Source organism: Convolutriloba macropyga, chromosome 3 (assembly GCF_964194025.1).
Source record: "Convolutriloba macropyga chromosome 3, txConMacr16.3, whole genome shotgun sequence".
Lineage (NCBI taxonomy): Eukaryota > Metazoa > Xenacoelomorpha > Acoela > Convolutidae > Convolutriloba > Convolutriloba macropyga.
Window position 1 is genome coordinate 1,542,549 of NC_134470.1, and position 16,408 is coordinate 1,558,956.

The 16,408-nt window shown below is 34.6% G+C and overlaps 2 protein-coding genes across 2 annotated transcripts in view; one reads left to right on the plus strand and one right to left on the minus strand.

Annotated features, from left to right (window-relative positions):
- LOC142335862 (coiled-coil domain-containing protein 77-like) overlaps nucleotides 1-16,408 on the plus strand; it is a 385,771-nt gene that overhangs the window by 346,806 nt on the left and 22,557 nt on the right. The window lies entirely within an intron of this gene.
- LOC142335826 (uncharacterized) overlaps nucleotides 1-16,408 on the minus strand; it is a 256,700-nt gene that overhangs the window by 189,791 nt on the left and 50,501 nt on the right. The gene's annotated exons all lie outside the window — the stretch shown is intronic.

The window sequence follows — 16,408 nt, forward strand, 5'->3', positions numbered from 1 at the left end:
AAACAATAAGCCCCACAATAGGATTCATCATATTGTTGTATTCTCTCATTAGAGCCTAGATTAACATATTCTTCTAAAAATAAAGGTGGAGTTTCTACACCAAAACTATCAAAGTAATATGTTGGACCACCTTCTCTTCTTATAACTAAAACCCAATGTGTACCTTCAGTTGGATGTAGATTTACAATAATGTTAGAGTTAGGTTCACTTACTATTTCTGGTTGATCATCTCTCATTACAATCTCAATTGGTGTTAGACTTGTATCTTTACCTATATCTTTTATTCTGATATCACTCATAGCATTATTATCAATATTACATTTATTATTGAATTCCTCAAAAGTTAGGATGAGCATTTTTATATAATATATTTATTAAATCTAAGTCTAAGTCTAAGTCTTAATCTAAATCTAAATCAAATCTATATTTATTATATAAAAATGGAAACAGGTAGTGCAGTTTTTATTTTTATTATTATAATTGGAAATTGTTATATAATATATGATTCAAGACCAAGTAAATATACAAAACTAGAAGAAAGCTTTGGTGGATTTATGAATAGGAGTCTAGTTAGATTTGAATATTAAAGGTCACCACTACAAACTATTGTTTATGGTGGAACTGGAACGGGTAAAAAGATATTTTATAAGACAATACTTAAAGTTATACTTAGACCATGGTCAAGTTCAAGATCAAAACCAAAACCAAAACCAAGACCAAAACCAAAACCAAGACCAAGCTAAAAATATAGTTATAGTTTGTAAAGATGACAGAGACTGGATAGATCCTGAGTCTAATAAGTTTTATACTGGGTTTAATAAATGTGATATAAATATGATCACAAAAAATAATATGCATAAATTTCAAAATTGTGTAATAGTACTTGATGATATTGGTGATAGATTAAATAAGGATATAGGTTATTATTTTACTGAAGGTAGACATTATAATATTCAAATGATTGTAATGTGTCATAAACCAGCTCAAATAATTAATACAGCAAGAATGAGTTGTAATACTATTTATTTAACAACTTATAATGGACCTGACCTATTTAAAAACTTTAGTAAATGACTTTAGTAAAATAATTAGTGAATTAAATAGTAACTATTATAATTATACAGATGGAATGTCAGATGAACTTCGTTATGGTATAATTAAATATAATAAAAAGGAAAATACTTTTATTATTATTAGTAGTAATAGAACAATGATATATGATTCAAGAGTTGGTTTCCTTGATTTAAAAGCTCTTAGTTTAAAAGATGATTTAGAAAGAGAAGAAATAAATAAACTTATGGCATATATGAAACCACTAATGCTTAATGCAACAGATAGAAATGTTATTAATCATGATAATTATCAGTTTTATTTTAATAAACTTCTTACTTTAAACAACATTAAATTTCAGAATGATGTTTTAACAAAAGAGATGATTAAAGGAAAGGGTATGAAAATTTTTATCAAATATTGGTGGAATTATAGGCACAGGTTTATTTATATTTAATTGTTTTTATCCTGATTCAATATCAAGAAATACTGGAACTGTTACAATTGGAGCAAGCACAATGTTGAGTAGAGTAAATACATTAGTTAATGTTGGATTTGGAGAAGAGTTGGAAGGTGAAACACGAAGCAGTTATACTGATAGTGAAACATGGTCGAAGACCTATCAGGGAAGCAGTTATACTGATCAGTGTAACTGTGACTTCGTCAATGAAGAGATGGGAATTTTGAATAGAAAAAGAGGAAAATTTTTAAACAAACTATATTAAATAATGAAGAAATTAGAGAAGAGATTATAAATTTTGTTAAAGATAAACAAGAATTAGACCTTGATTTGATCTTAGATAAGAGATGTAAAACTAATACACTCAATACTTTAGGAAATAAATATTTAGCAGAGTGTATCACATCTAAAGATAATACTAAAGATTAAATTGAAATCATGGCTAAACATTACCCTGTGAAGGATTAGGTAAATTTTATAGTTTACCCTATTATAAATGCTTTTACAATGTTTAGAGTGTAACTATAAATGTGGAAACCTTGCTGTTTTAAAATATCATTATGAATCATGTCATAAAGACAAAACTGATAAATGTATGTGTGGTAATATAATACTAAGTGGTATTTGTGCTAATGATTTTCCCCCATGGGGTTGTTCTTTAAAAAATGAATCTAATTCTATTTCTAATTCTAATTCTAATTCGAGTTCTAACCCTAGTTCTAGTTCTCACCCTAGTTCTAGTTTTAACCCTAATTCTAACTCTAGTTCTAACCCTAGTTCTAGTTCTAGTTCTGGTTCTGGTTCTAACCCCAGTTCTAGCTCTAGTTCTGTTTCTGGTTCTATCTATGACTATAACTCTAACTCAGATCCTAAACCCAACCCTAACCCTAACCTTATCCCCAACCCTAACCCTAACCTTATCCCTAACCCTAACCCTAACCCGGGCTCAGAAGTATTAACTAGATGTTGTAATAAGTGTAATTATATGAAACCACTAATTAATTTTGATGAGGGTAAGTATACATGTAGAAGTTGTACTTCAGCTAAAGTTAATTGTCCATATTGTACTTCTGTTGTGAGATATGATGGGATACGGGCTCATGTAAAGAAACAACATCCAGATATAGAATTGACTAGAGGATTTAGTAGAAATCTGCAAAGCAGGTTCCCTGATATAACTGAAAGATCAGTGGAGCTGGTTCCCAGATCTGATATTACCCAAACTGGGGATCTTCGAATTTGCAAACGAGCTTCACTCGTGGTTAACCAAACAACTCCGTTGAGCAGTTATACTGATAGTTGTTCATGTAAATACTATAATTTTGTATCAATTCTTATTAATAATGGAATAAATATAGAAAAAGTAAAAGAAAATATAAATTTATTGAAGAGTATAGATAATTTGAAATAAAAAATATAAAAAAATATAAAAAATAACAAAAAAGAGGGAATCACTCTTTAAGAGCGAAAAAGAGCGATCTTTTCTACTGGGGATCACTCCGAATAAGAGCGAATCACTCTTAAAGAGTGAAATGTAAATTTTGCTTTGATTTTTTGATTTTTTGTTTTTATTTTTGATTTTAATTAATTTTTTTATTGAATTTAGAGCTAATATATAGTAGTGGATAAAACAAGGCTTCCAGAAATCAGTAAAATTTGGCCAGATTCGACATGCGTGATTAGCGCTTGGAGAAAGGGTCAAATTTTTGCTGGTGGCTGGAAGCCTTGTTTTATCCACTACTTCTGTCAGCATCCAAAGCCAAACAGAGATTCGGTTCCACGATCAGTGGTAAAAAAGCAGCTTCAGATTATGACGTGAATACATTTTTTAGAACAAAAAAAATCCCGTTTTTGCGCTGTTTTATAATCTGCCTCCGTGGAGCACACACACACCATGCGCGGGAGCCCTGCAGTAAAAGCCTCAATGGACCCATTGTAGAAAAGGTATAGTGTTGTCCTAAACGTTTATACTCTTCTAATTTTGATTCAAGACCACTGCACATTATAATTTAATTGCTATATATGCTATGTTAAGGGCGAAATTCTGAATTAACCTAGAAAAATAAAAATAAAAAAAATCCGGAATAAAAAATTGTTAATGATAATGATATTGGATGTAAATGAGAAGTCGTAAATCAGCTAAATGTTCTGAAAGATTTTACATATGTAAAGAATTTTCAATAATTTTTTGAAGATTTTGCCTAGATTTGTTTGAATTGTGGTCTCAGGCAAATGTAAATTTTTCTTAAATTTATCCTAAAACAATATGTGAAACAGTTTTAGACTGAATTCGAGACCAACTTTCCAAAACGTTTGTTTCAGAAATCAATGTTTAATTAAACAATCAGTTTTTTACACCAGTTTTTTTTGCGCTGCATCTATTGTCAATCTGACGAACAATCACTACATCAAACTCTTTATTATTCGAGAAAACTAATGACGAATCTGTTCCGCATGTGACCCTCGCTTAGTGGGTGCATACTATTTTTACCCCCAGGCGCACGTGAGATATCTCTATCTAATGAAATACTATGAAGACGCGTGCTCTGTAGCAGTGGGGTTCATAACGTACTGGGAGCACGCACGGAAAAGATCCCTAATGACTACTATTGAAGCGATTTACATCAGAAAATTAGGACCGCAACTACATGCGAGCGATGAGTAGCGGTGATGGCAATTATCATTAAGTTGTAATCAACAAAGTATTTAATGAAATTCAAAAATTTGTCTTTTGCAATTCAAAGATTATTCTGGTACATATCAATTCAAAATTTCGTTAAACCCAACACTTGAATTATAAAACAAGACACAACTGAGGGTAAAAACTCCTTTTCAGGGAATGAAAACCAAATACCCGAGAAATTGAAAAACTCCGGACTAAGAATTAGAGACTTTATTGGGTGCATTGAATGTAAATAAAATATAAAATTAAATGTAACTGTGAACAAATTTTAAAATTCGTTATTTTAACTCATTTCCTAGAATTACATGGATGCAGCCAATGACAAGTGTATATAACTTGTAAATCAATCTATTCCTTTGTGAATCAGTTTTAATTAAACCTGAAGATGAACGCAAAATTCGAAAACGTTTGTTTTTGCAGATCAAATAATTTTTTAATTGACAATTCTTTTTTCTCTGCGTAAATTTTATAACAGCAATTACGCCAACGCCTGAGTGGTTTTGAGCATATACTCGATTTTTGATTGATACACCAACCATATATTCGTACAATTAATGTTCCTTCATATACAATGAAGGTAATCTTATCATTAACTTTAATTCTTTCACTATATTAGATATATTCTGGAGCATAATTCCTAGTGTTGTATGTTCTTTCATGTTATGCAGATATGTTTATTGAATGTTTTATTAATCTATATTTTATTTGGAACACTCTCCTTACATGTATGTGGATATTGTAATTAATTGCTCTCATACGAAGTTTGTAGCAAATATATAAGTCCTGTTTGTCTTTTATTAATGCGATTTTTCGCTCGACCGATTTTTCGTCTGACCCATTTGACTTTCGTCCTATAAAACAGATAGCGCCCAGTGGGCATTCAGTTTCATTAGAGGCCCTTAGCCGCGTTTAGTAATCCTTCAAGTGCTTAGTGTGGTAAAGCTATTGGGAAAGCCAAAGCTTAGAGTTAAAAGGTCTTTTTCAGGAGTTTTTGAGCCCAAAATGTGGCAATTTTTTAAGCTTTTTCGTCATTTTCAAAATTTTTGTTGGAGCAGTCTCAAATTGAGGCTGGTTAAAAATGATAAAAAACTTTTGCACGACACGGGTACTTTTCATTACAATTTTGTAAGCTATAGGTTTTGGTTCTCCAAACAAAAACGCGCAAATTTATATTAATTTTCACAATTTTTTCAGCTTTCGAAAAATTTGGCATTTTGTTCAATTTTTTCAGCCCTAGGTGTCCCGTAATTTCATCTAGTGTTTGATAATAGGTTACTGCATAGTTTCTACTGTTAATGGAATGGTTGTCAACATTCTAATATCACGAATTTTAGCATTTTTTGACAAAACATGCAATTTTTTTCAAGTTTTTTCTTTTATTTTTCTTTATCGGTCTTTCCATACGCAGGAGCCAGAGAACCTCCTAAGGGGTTTGATATTAAGTTACTGACAAATTTTTAATGGCCATGGAATAGTTTTTTAACTTTTTAATGTCATAAATATTAGTCACACTTTCTAATCTTTTTTTAGGTTTCTCCGACCTCAAAAGCCATGGAACCTCCTCTAGTGTTTGATAATAGATTACTGTAAAATTTTCAGTTTTTTTCAAGCTCTGGGGTCAGAAACCTTTAGGGTTTGATAATAAACAACTGGAAAATTTTCATTGGCCATAGAATAATTTTCAACCTTTTAATAACATAAATTTACCATTTTTTGATAAACTTGCATTTTTTTCTCAAGTTGTTTGAAGTTTTTGTTCTTTTTTTTAGGTTTCTCCGGCCTCAAGAGCCAAGGACCCTCCTCTAGGACTTGATAATAGCATACAGGGTCCCAGGGACCTTCTCGACGGTCTGATAATATGCTTCTAGAGTTAATGGATTAGCTATCAAAATTTTAATAACTCGAGTTTTTACAATTTTTTAACAAAATTTAAATTTTTTCAAATTTTCGGAAAACTTTTATTAGATTCTAAGTTTTTGGATCTTTATGAGGCAGTTGAATTATTTAAGGCTTTAAATAGGGAGACTTGATATTCTCTGGAGACAATGAAATGGTTCTAAAGATATTATTATCACAAGTTTTAGCATGATTTTGTCGAAATTTGCGATGGTTTTTAAATTTATTGAAATATTTTTCATCTACTGCTTTTAACGATCTTTACTGGCCAACAAAGTTTTGCAGATGGGTAACATGACAGAACTCCAGACACAAAAATGATTTTGAACTTTTTTTCACTTCAAATCTTGAACCTTTTGTTTTATGTTTTGACCTTTTCAGTTCTTTTTTCTTCAAATAATAACATTAATAAAAAAATAAAATCTATTAATAGAGATAATAATAATATTAAAATTAATAATAATAATAATAATAATAATAATAATAATAATAATAATAATAATATTAATAATAATAATAATAATAATAATAATAATAATAATAATAATAATAATAATAATAATAATAATAATAATAATAATAATAATGATAATGATAAAAAAATAATAATAATGATAAAAAAAATTAAAAATAATAATAATAATGATAATAATAATAATAAAAACTAATAATAGCAATAATAATAATGATAATAATAATAATAACAATATTAATAATAATAATAACAATAATAATAATAATAATAATAATAATAATAATAATAATAGTAATAATAATAATAATAATAATAATAATAATAATAATAATAATAATAATAATAATAATAATATTAATAATAATAATAATAATAATATTAAATAAAGATTTAAAGCTTGATCTCTCAAGTTTTTCACCCTATTTACAGTTCAGTTTTCAAGTTTTCTGCTCATGTTGCAGTTTTAACATCTGCGGATCACTCTCCAACAGCATTTGTTCTCTTCTGAGTAGTGTTTCCTGAGGAACTTCCAATATATTTTTTGCAGAATATATTTGTTCAACTCGTTTCATATTCGTGGAAGAATCCCGAAACATAGTTGAAAAAAAATTTCGTTCTTCAAAAAAAGTTGTCATCTGTTTTAATTAAACACCTTTTGGGGATGCTGTACTCTCCTTTTTCTTTTTTTCGAGTATGCTCTTTGCAAATTACATTTGATTAAGAATTTTCAATGTCATATTCTCCCTTCCTTAGTGACACTAGAAAAAGTACGAATTCACAATTCGAATTCGTTTAAGTTCCTCCTGTTAGGTAACCAGCTTTGGAGGGCAGAAAACGCTATGGGTACTACATAACCAGTGTAAGCAATTAATTTAGTTTTCCAGTCGTTCAAGTTTGTTAAGTTGAGTTCTATTTGGAAGCGAGCACTCATTGCTTCATTTGATCGTCTATAGCAATTTTCATTCCAATCTAAATTTTGCTGGAAAATAAGACCTAAACCCTTCCGGACTCAAATTGGTTTCGGATCTTTTTGCGTGAATATGGCTTTCAAATTACATTTTATGTACAAAACTTGTCTTTTTGTTTTTTTCATCTTTTGATTCTTTGCGAGCCATATTTAATGTCTTCATTCACTTTGTTCATTTAGTCCTTTTCTAGGACATCTGTTTGAAAATCATCGGTATAGCCGAAGAATTTTGTGTGTGGCGTTTCTTCGGACAAACAGAAGTGCGCCGAGAACTGACACTGTGAGACTCCACTGGTTACATTCTGGAGACCATTTTTTACAATTCATTTGTACGAATTGTTTTCTGTTGGACAAGTAAGATTTTATCAAGCCCAGCAAGTTTCCGCCAAATCCTAGTAATCTCAGTTTGTTTAGCAAAACTTTGCAGTACCATATTGAAGGTTCTAGCAAAAATAAGATAAAAGACATATAGTTCTTTCACGGATTGCTGATCGTTGGAATCGTAAATTTGATCGAGAAAACACATTAATTGAAGTGTTTGTTGATCAACCTTTTCGAAAACCGAACTGTCCTGTCCTTGCTGGAATGTTATACGAAAGAATCCATAGACTTGAGCAAATATTTTCTATAAAAGTTTTCTTTGATATGCAGCAGAGAAGGCTAATTCGACGATAACAAGTCATGTCAGCTTCATTGCCTTCCTTGAAACTTGGCATTACTTGACTTGTTTTCCAATATGCAGGGAAGCATTGTTTGATGATACACCTTTGAAAGATGGTAGTTAGGGACTTGCTCAATTAATTAAGGAATTTTTTTAAAACAAGACTTCCTACTTGATCTGGTCCCGTTGATTTATCTGGATTCAGCTCTGAGAGTATTTTAGAAATTTGATTTTTGGTGCAATCTATTGTATTTATTTGTTCTTGTGTAATTGAGTCCTTAATCTCGTTAGCGTCACTGAAAACGGTGGTTATTAAGGAACTCGGCGTTTAATGTGTCATCGGAAGTTTCAGTATGATTGTACTTTACAGTTAGAGGGACTGAGCTGTTTTGATATGCATTTGAGGTACTATTGTATATTACTAAACACACGCCCTTTAGGCACGGTTCTTTTCGAAATCCGCTGAACCATGTTCGCTTGAGTTGTTGACTTGTTTTTCTGATTTTTTGCAGTTTGATCAGTATATACAAGGATAAATTACTTGCCTTTTTAGGGTAATAAATTGTTCTAATATATTGGAAGTGGATCTGGATATCCATGGTGGTAATTTTCATCTTTGTTTGGTGACTCGGGGAAAGATTTTGTCTACTGTTCCCCATTAAACCTTTTAACCATTGTCGTACTAATTCATCTACATTACAGAATCTGTAACAAAATCCCATTGATTCGACTGGGGTTTGCGGCATTGTAGATATTGCAAATCAATAGGGACTGGCATTCTTAGAGGACAAAAGCGGGACTACTTTGTCAGAACGATCAACTTTATTTGGATATGGTCATACGGAATGTTGCTTTTAACAGCGAAATGGAAACCACCGTGTCTTGACTTATGGTAATCAGTAGTTGGTCGATCATGTCGATAAATTTGATAATTTTTGATAAATTGATGATGATGAAATCTCGCTTTCGTGAAATGAGCCTTTTTCAAGCCGTACCAATTTATTATTATAGTTTAATTTCCAACAAGTCTAGAAAACTAAAAGCTACAGTGTGGAATCTCTTCGTGGAAACTTTTTCTCTCTCTCTCTCTCTCTCTCTCTCGCTTTCTCTCTCTATCTCTCTGTTGGTCGAGGTTGCTTTCATTCACTTTCTCGCTCACGTTTTATCTCTCTCTCTCTCTCTCTCTATATATATATATATATATATATATATATATATATATATTTATATATATATATATATATATATGTATATATATATATATATATATATATATATATTTACTTAACTCGTTGATGCCACATTTGAGCTGCTGTTATGAGGCGTGATGTCATTATCTATTACCCTCATTAACGACGCTGATTTATTGTCGAAAATTTTTATAAAAATTGAGATAACTAGCACTTTCAGGAAATCCTTGTAAATTGTCCACAAAGTTTGTAGCATTTAAAATAGTCCTGCTGGTCTTTTTTTGCGATTTTTTGCTAAACCAGTTTTTCGTGGGTCCCATTTGACTTTTCGTCCTGAGAAACGGGACAAAGCGGTGGGAACTGAGTTCTCTTAGAGACCTTCAGCTCACTAGTCTCGAAGTATGCGAATCACAGAAACTGTTCTGGAGACATGTTTATGGTTTGAGGCGCGGTTCATAAATGTTGACACCCACTCCACTCTGCCACTAAAATTTTTATGCAAAATTTTATCTAATATTCTATTGTAAGTGATTGTTGCACTATTAGAGGACAATCGTTACGTTCGTCTTCGTGATGTCAGTCTCCGTGAAGCTTCACAGAATCTTATGGCAGACGCTACCAGTCAGAGTGGTCGAGAAATGGAATCTGTCATGCTTCTTTCAAACTCCTACCAGACACCAAGCCACCTTTCTGTTGACAAAAAAAGCCATCTTATCTCGCGAAGGTTGCACTCAAGGAGAACCGTTAGCCATGCTAATGTACGGGATTGCAATAAAGCCTCTAATCCTGAAATTGCAGACGCCAAGAAACGTACAAACGTGGAAATCTGACAACGGCACTGCAGACAAGTCACTCCAGCAACTGCACGCACTCTTTGAGAATCGTTCCAATCAGGGGCCTAGTTTTGGCTATCACCTAAAAGCGCCAGCACCAAAATACCAGCTAATTGTCAAACCATTGACAAAACAATAGGCCGAAAATATTTTGCAAACACCAATGGTCAAATTCTCAACGGTGCGAGAGCTCTCGGATCAGTTATTGGCGGTGACAAGGATATGCAGGAGTTTTTGAAACACAAAACGAAAGACTACACGAAATTAATTAAAAAACATTTAAACTTTTGCAATTCATCACCTCACGCAGCCTACCACTACTTCGTCAGATGACTTCAGAATAAAATGAAATTTCTGTCCAGAACCACATATAAAACAAGACTTTCTTCGCCATGCTGATGAAATCATCAGCAACAAGCTTATCCCATTTTTTACGAACAGATATAGTCCAGACGAGATAACGAGACCGGTACTTTCCCTCCCCATCTCGAAACGGTGGTCTGGCAATTAGCCAAACAGATGATTACAGCAGAAACTATTCAGACTCCCAGAATCCTTCTGTACCACTTGACGACTCATCGTCCGACCTCTTAATTCGGGAACAAGGCGGAATGAAGAAAGATATCCAAAAAGACCGCCTGAAAACAGCAACGCAGAAGCAAAACCAAATTATTGACGCGACGAATCCCGACCTCTGATAGGACTTGAAAGGGAGAAAAGAGCCTCTTCCTGGCTAAAGCCTTGCCAATCGAAAAACACGGACTCTGGATCACATAATCGGAATTCTGCGACGCCTCTGCATCCGCTACGGATAAGATTTCAAAAATATGCCATCAACATGTGCCTCTGGTTCACCTTTCTTAATGTACCACGCCCTACACTGCCCCAAAGGCGGATACCCGATCAACAGGCACAAGGAAATACGTGATTTCTTCGCTGATTTAATGAAGAAAATTGGCCACGACGTCAAAGTCGAACCACATCTGCAGCCCCTAGACAACGACAGTTTTACAAACTATAACTGCATCGAAGATGAGGCAAGACTCGACATCTCCGCGAAGAAAATGGGGCAGTGGTCTTGAGAGCTCCATTTAAGATCTAAATATCTTCAACCCCTATGCTCCCACAAACAGAATTAAAGACATCAAAGATTCATTTTACTACATAAGAAATTGAAAGGCCTTAAATATCAAGTCAGAATTGTTGACATTGAACATGAATCCTTTTTACCGTTGATATTTGCCACCACTGGAGGAGCCCGTCCCATCACACACACACACACACACACACACACACACACACACACACACACTCATCAGACGCATTGCTTCAGAGCATGCACACGCATAGCTCAAAAATCAAATGAACGATACCCAGAAATCATTTATTTTGACCGTACCCGTGTCGGCTTTAGTTTTCTAAAAAGCACTATTTTATGCATTCGTGGATGTAGAGGTTAAAAATTCAAAACGCCAGATTACATCTGCATAAACTTTCAACATAGAAGTCAGATCCTAATTATCTTAAATTTTTCATTAATTGCAACCATTTGACCTCTAATGACAGACACAGTCTTCGCATTCAATGCCAAAGCGACCTCTAATTAACCTCATGTTGACCTGCAAAGACTGCAGCTCAAATGCATATTCTACAACCACAACATAGATAACTTATTATTTTCATAGCTCGTGCTGCTGCGCGCACATTAAAATTTTGTCTATTTGCTTTCGCTCTTCGCCTCAACCGTCTTGCAGTCACTGCCATTCAGTTTGCTGTTTTTGTTTTTTAATAGCATTCTGAAGTTTGTTTGCCATTGCGACATTTATACCTTTCAATATGATTCAATTCGCAGTTGATAATACAGAACGAGGGAAGCGTTCGGAAAAGCGTTTCAAAGCGTTCGGACATGTTTTCAATGTAATTTTGTAAAAGTGCACAAATTTTTCTCAGCTCTCAGTCTCGTATTTTTCATTATTAAGGGCAGCCATTGCAGACGCGGAAAACTGAAGAAATCAATTTGTATGAAGTTCGAAAATGTTCTTAGAAGTTCATAAAATATTCGAATAAATTCTTTGAAAAAGGGAAGCTTACATTTGTTCCTAAATTAAGATGTGCGTTGTCTCAAGAATCAACCTTTTCATTTTTCAAAGTTTTCAAAATTCTTATTTTCAAAGCCATATTTCAGTCTTGATTACAGACATTAAAAAAAGTTAAACTAAGAAATGGCCCTCCCCAACAATGGGTGAATATTGGCTGGTCCGGGGCCCTCACAGCACTGCGTCTTCATAAAGCATTTTGTATTGTTTAAATCTATCGATAAAAAGGTATGTACAAACACCAGCTGAGGAAGTAAAACAAAAGACAGACAAAATTAGAAAACAAACAAATAATGACGAAAGTAGATGAGTAAAATTAACAGCCTCCCTTCTTCAACCTCAATTCACATCGAGGCATCTACAATTTCCCGCCACCTAGGCGTCCTTGACCCGCGAATGCAGAAGATAGAACTCCGCAAGAGGGCAAAACTGATTTTTGTCCTTAGATACGATATGATATCAGCGTAGCTGTCCTCTTTTGGCGCAGAGACCTTTGATGCCAGTTGTTTTAGCGCTTTTTAAGCTAGTGGGCCAGCTCCACAGTGCATCCAAAGACAAGCGGACAAAACATTGCTTTCTCAATCTCAGTTATTCTTCGGGCATATTTGTTTTTCTTAACAGATTCATGGTACTTTTAGGCTTCGCTACTGCTTTCAGGGCAACTTATTGCCAGCGAGTTGAGAGTTTTCACATCAAAATAGGTTTTGTTGAACCTCAATTCCCAAGGTCTGTTGGCCTTGATATCTAAACTTGCATCATCATCAGTTGTTGTTGACTTAAGATTAAAGATTTCCCCTTGCAACGGCTGAAGATGAGGTTCGATCACGAAATCATGACAAACATCACTTAACAAGTTCGCAAACGAATCGCGGAGTTCATTATGTCTCATGTGCACGTATCCTCCTTTTGGACAGTGGAGGGCATGTGTCACAGTGATTTGTTCATTGCAAGTGCATAGTGATGTCATCTTCATTGGGACCTAGCCATAGCGAAACGCAATGCCATCACGAAACTCGCTTTTCGTTAGGTCAAAGTGATAACGCTTCAATGGTATAGCTTTCAATCAGCTCGATGCACCCTTTTCACTAGCTAACTCAAGTGAGTGAATCTCGTTCTCATTTAATTCGCTCTTATTTCTCATCTTCTTTGATTTGATAGCAAGCTCTTTCTCCTTTTTTATTTCACGTAAAATTTGTCGCTTTAGTTCGGCTTCGGTCAGCGATAGTGGTAAGGGACTTGACAACTGAAATGATCGTTCATATTCCTTAAAGAGGTCATCAGGCTTAAGGATGTTCAGGCTACCCTCCCTTATCGACAACGAAAACATACCTGTATTTTGCTTTGTAGGTGGGGTTATAGATTAGTTAATAGATCATCGTTGATTGACTTCTCAAATTCTTTTAAAAGGTCATCAATATTGGTTGTTGTACGTGATAAGTAGGTCAATTTACGCCGAACCAATGAAATGAACGTTTTATAAACATTTTGAGATGCAACATTGGCTTGAGCTGCTAGTTTTTATAAGACTGATTTCTGCTGTTTTAATGATATTTCTGTAAATTTCTTTTCTGCATTATCGGAACCTATTACACTACCAAGTACTCTAAAACAGTCAACTATTTCGACTTCGTCGTGAACAAAAATCTGCTGTGCTTTTTCAAAAATTTGTTCTTTTGTAATGATGTGGCATTTGGTACAATGGTAACCGAAAGCAGGACCGTGTTTTTTTCAATGAGGCAAAAAGCTTTTTCAAGTAATCAAGAGAGCCGACAGCGTAGCCCTTGTCAGCATACGATGTCTGAACTGTGAAGCAAACGTCAATTTCAATTAGGGGAATAATGGCAATTCCATACATCGACATCGCAACGGGGTCGCTTTGGGTAGTACCTTCCTGAGAGAAAATTGTTTGTTTGCTAATAAACAAATTCGATGGTTCACGGTATGAATTACACATGGAACGACAGAGAGAAGGGCATAATTTCTCAATTTTTCGTAAAAACAGGATCCCTATTGAGACTATTGAAAGCGTTTTTTGCGTAAGATCGCCTCCGAATCTATGTCTTTGAAAGCAGCTGTCAATGAATGGACACCATGTTCAATTCTTATTTTTTTGACCCATACAGAGTTGCTGATCACCTCCTGATATCTTAAGGTCAGCTTTAATACATTTGACACTATTCCTTCTAATAAATTGCCTGAGGACCTCCTCAATTCTATTGGTCGTACACCGGGGCATTTATCAAGAGCTATCAACCGACAAAGATTATTTGGAAGAAGAAAGTCAAATGAGTCGTAGCTAATCGTATTGCTCTTTTAGCAATCGTTTTGCTTATATCAGTTGAGGGGGACTTAAGGGGATATTAGAAGCCATTGCCATTCGTTGGCAACATGACCAGAAGGGCCATGACTTCCATGCGTTTTCTTGGCAGACTTTCTAACCACTGAGGTAATCAGTTTTTCAAATAAGGATTGATGATATGGCAATTTCTTTGGATGTTCATTACTAACTACATAATTCAAATTTGCTTTGCATGGTTTCGGATGTTGCTCGCGTAAGACATCAAGGACTCTTTTCCTGTCAACTTTTTCAGTTAAAGAAAGGACACCAGCTTTTGCTTCTTCTGTAAGACTTCGAATGGCATTGGAGAGTTTTCCTGTTGACATGTATTTATCACATTCTTTGTATTCATCAACAGATCGTTTTGCTTTTGTTCTGCTCATCCTTTCCTGGATAGCTTTTGCTTCAAGAAACAGGGAATCTATGCCCCAATTTATCCATTGATCTAACCGTCTCGCAATGGTTTTGTTGTTTGAGGCGTCATCCTCCGTTCTTGTTTTTGCAAGAATGAGATGAGGCATCACCGTTGCGCAGTACATTGTCCTTTCCGCTTTAGAATCAATTTAAGTGGCAGACAGGATTTCATTCAAGGTATCGGTGAACTTAATGCCTGTCTTGTTTCTAAAATATTGCTTTCCAATGAACAAATTTTTTGTAGATGCCCTTCATAAGTTCTTGATTGCTGTCCTCGAGGTTCAGCCAGTAACTGCATGGTTCAGGACAGGCTTACCTAGAAGCTTGCGATGTCTGGCTATCTGGCTAGCTTGCGATGTCTGCCTCATTAGAGTTGTTGCCTCTGAGAAGATTACTGTTGCTTTCGTTTCGCAGCTTACGCAGCGGAAGTTCTGATGCTGTTCTCGCTTAGCGCTGAGTCCATTACCCTTCACGTGCTGGTAAGTGGCGCATGAGTAACACCAAACCACTCCAACATCTTGAGCAGTGTGAGTGCTCGGACATTTGGATGGGATATAAATAAGGGAGGCTGTTAGTTGTCTGAAAACATATGATTTCAGACATAAAAAGTAGAAGGCAGAAGGCAACTTCATGGAAACATTGTTGAGCACTGATATCAAAAGCTTTGCCTTTTATTCAATTTTCATTTTGAGTTGATTGTGAGCTGTGTATTCCAACCCTAAATTTTTAGGCTTAGAGTGCATTTTGCTTTGTTTCAATCTTCTTCGATCTTGCCTTTCCTTGATTAAAGATACTCAAGTGTTGATTTTGAAAACTTTTCAATGTTTTAAATAAATGCAACAGTTTTATTCAACCGCTCTGGATTTAAATGTTTACAACTCAACATTGTTCTCAAACTAAATTTAAGCAATTATTTTGGACCTATTAGTCTTTTTGTTATTAATTGCTCTCAAACGAAGTTTTTAGCAATTATATTAGTCCTGTTGGTCTTTATGCGATTTTTCGTCTGACGCATTTGAATTTTCGTCCTCAAAAACGGGATAAATAGGTAGCGCCCAGCGGGTTTTAAGTGCACTTAGAGCCCTTCAGCTCACTAGTCTCAAAGTATGCGATTCACAGAAACTTTTGGAGACATACTTTTTGTGTGAAGGGCGGTTCTTAGAGGTTGACAACCCCCCCCCCCCCCCACAACAACCCCCCGGTGCCCCCGCTGTGCTCACCTCACACCCCTTTAATTAATCTGAAGCTAGCCTCACTAAACCATATCTAGCTACTGATTGTGCCAACCGCTCGCCGGTCGTTTGAGCGCAATTCGCCCGACGTTAGACGGTTATGTTTTACTTTT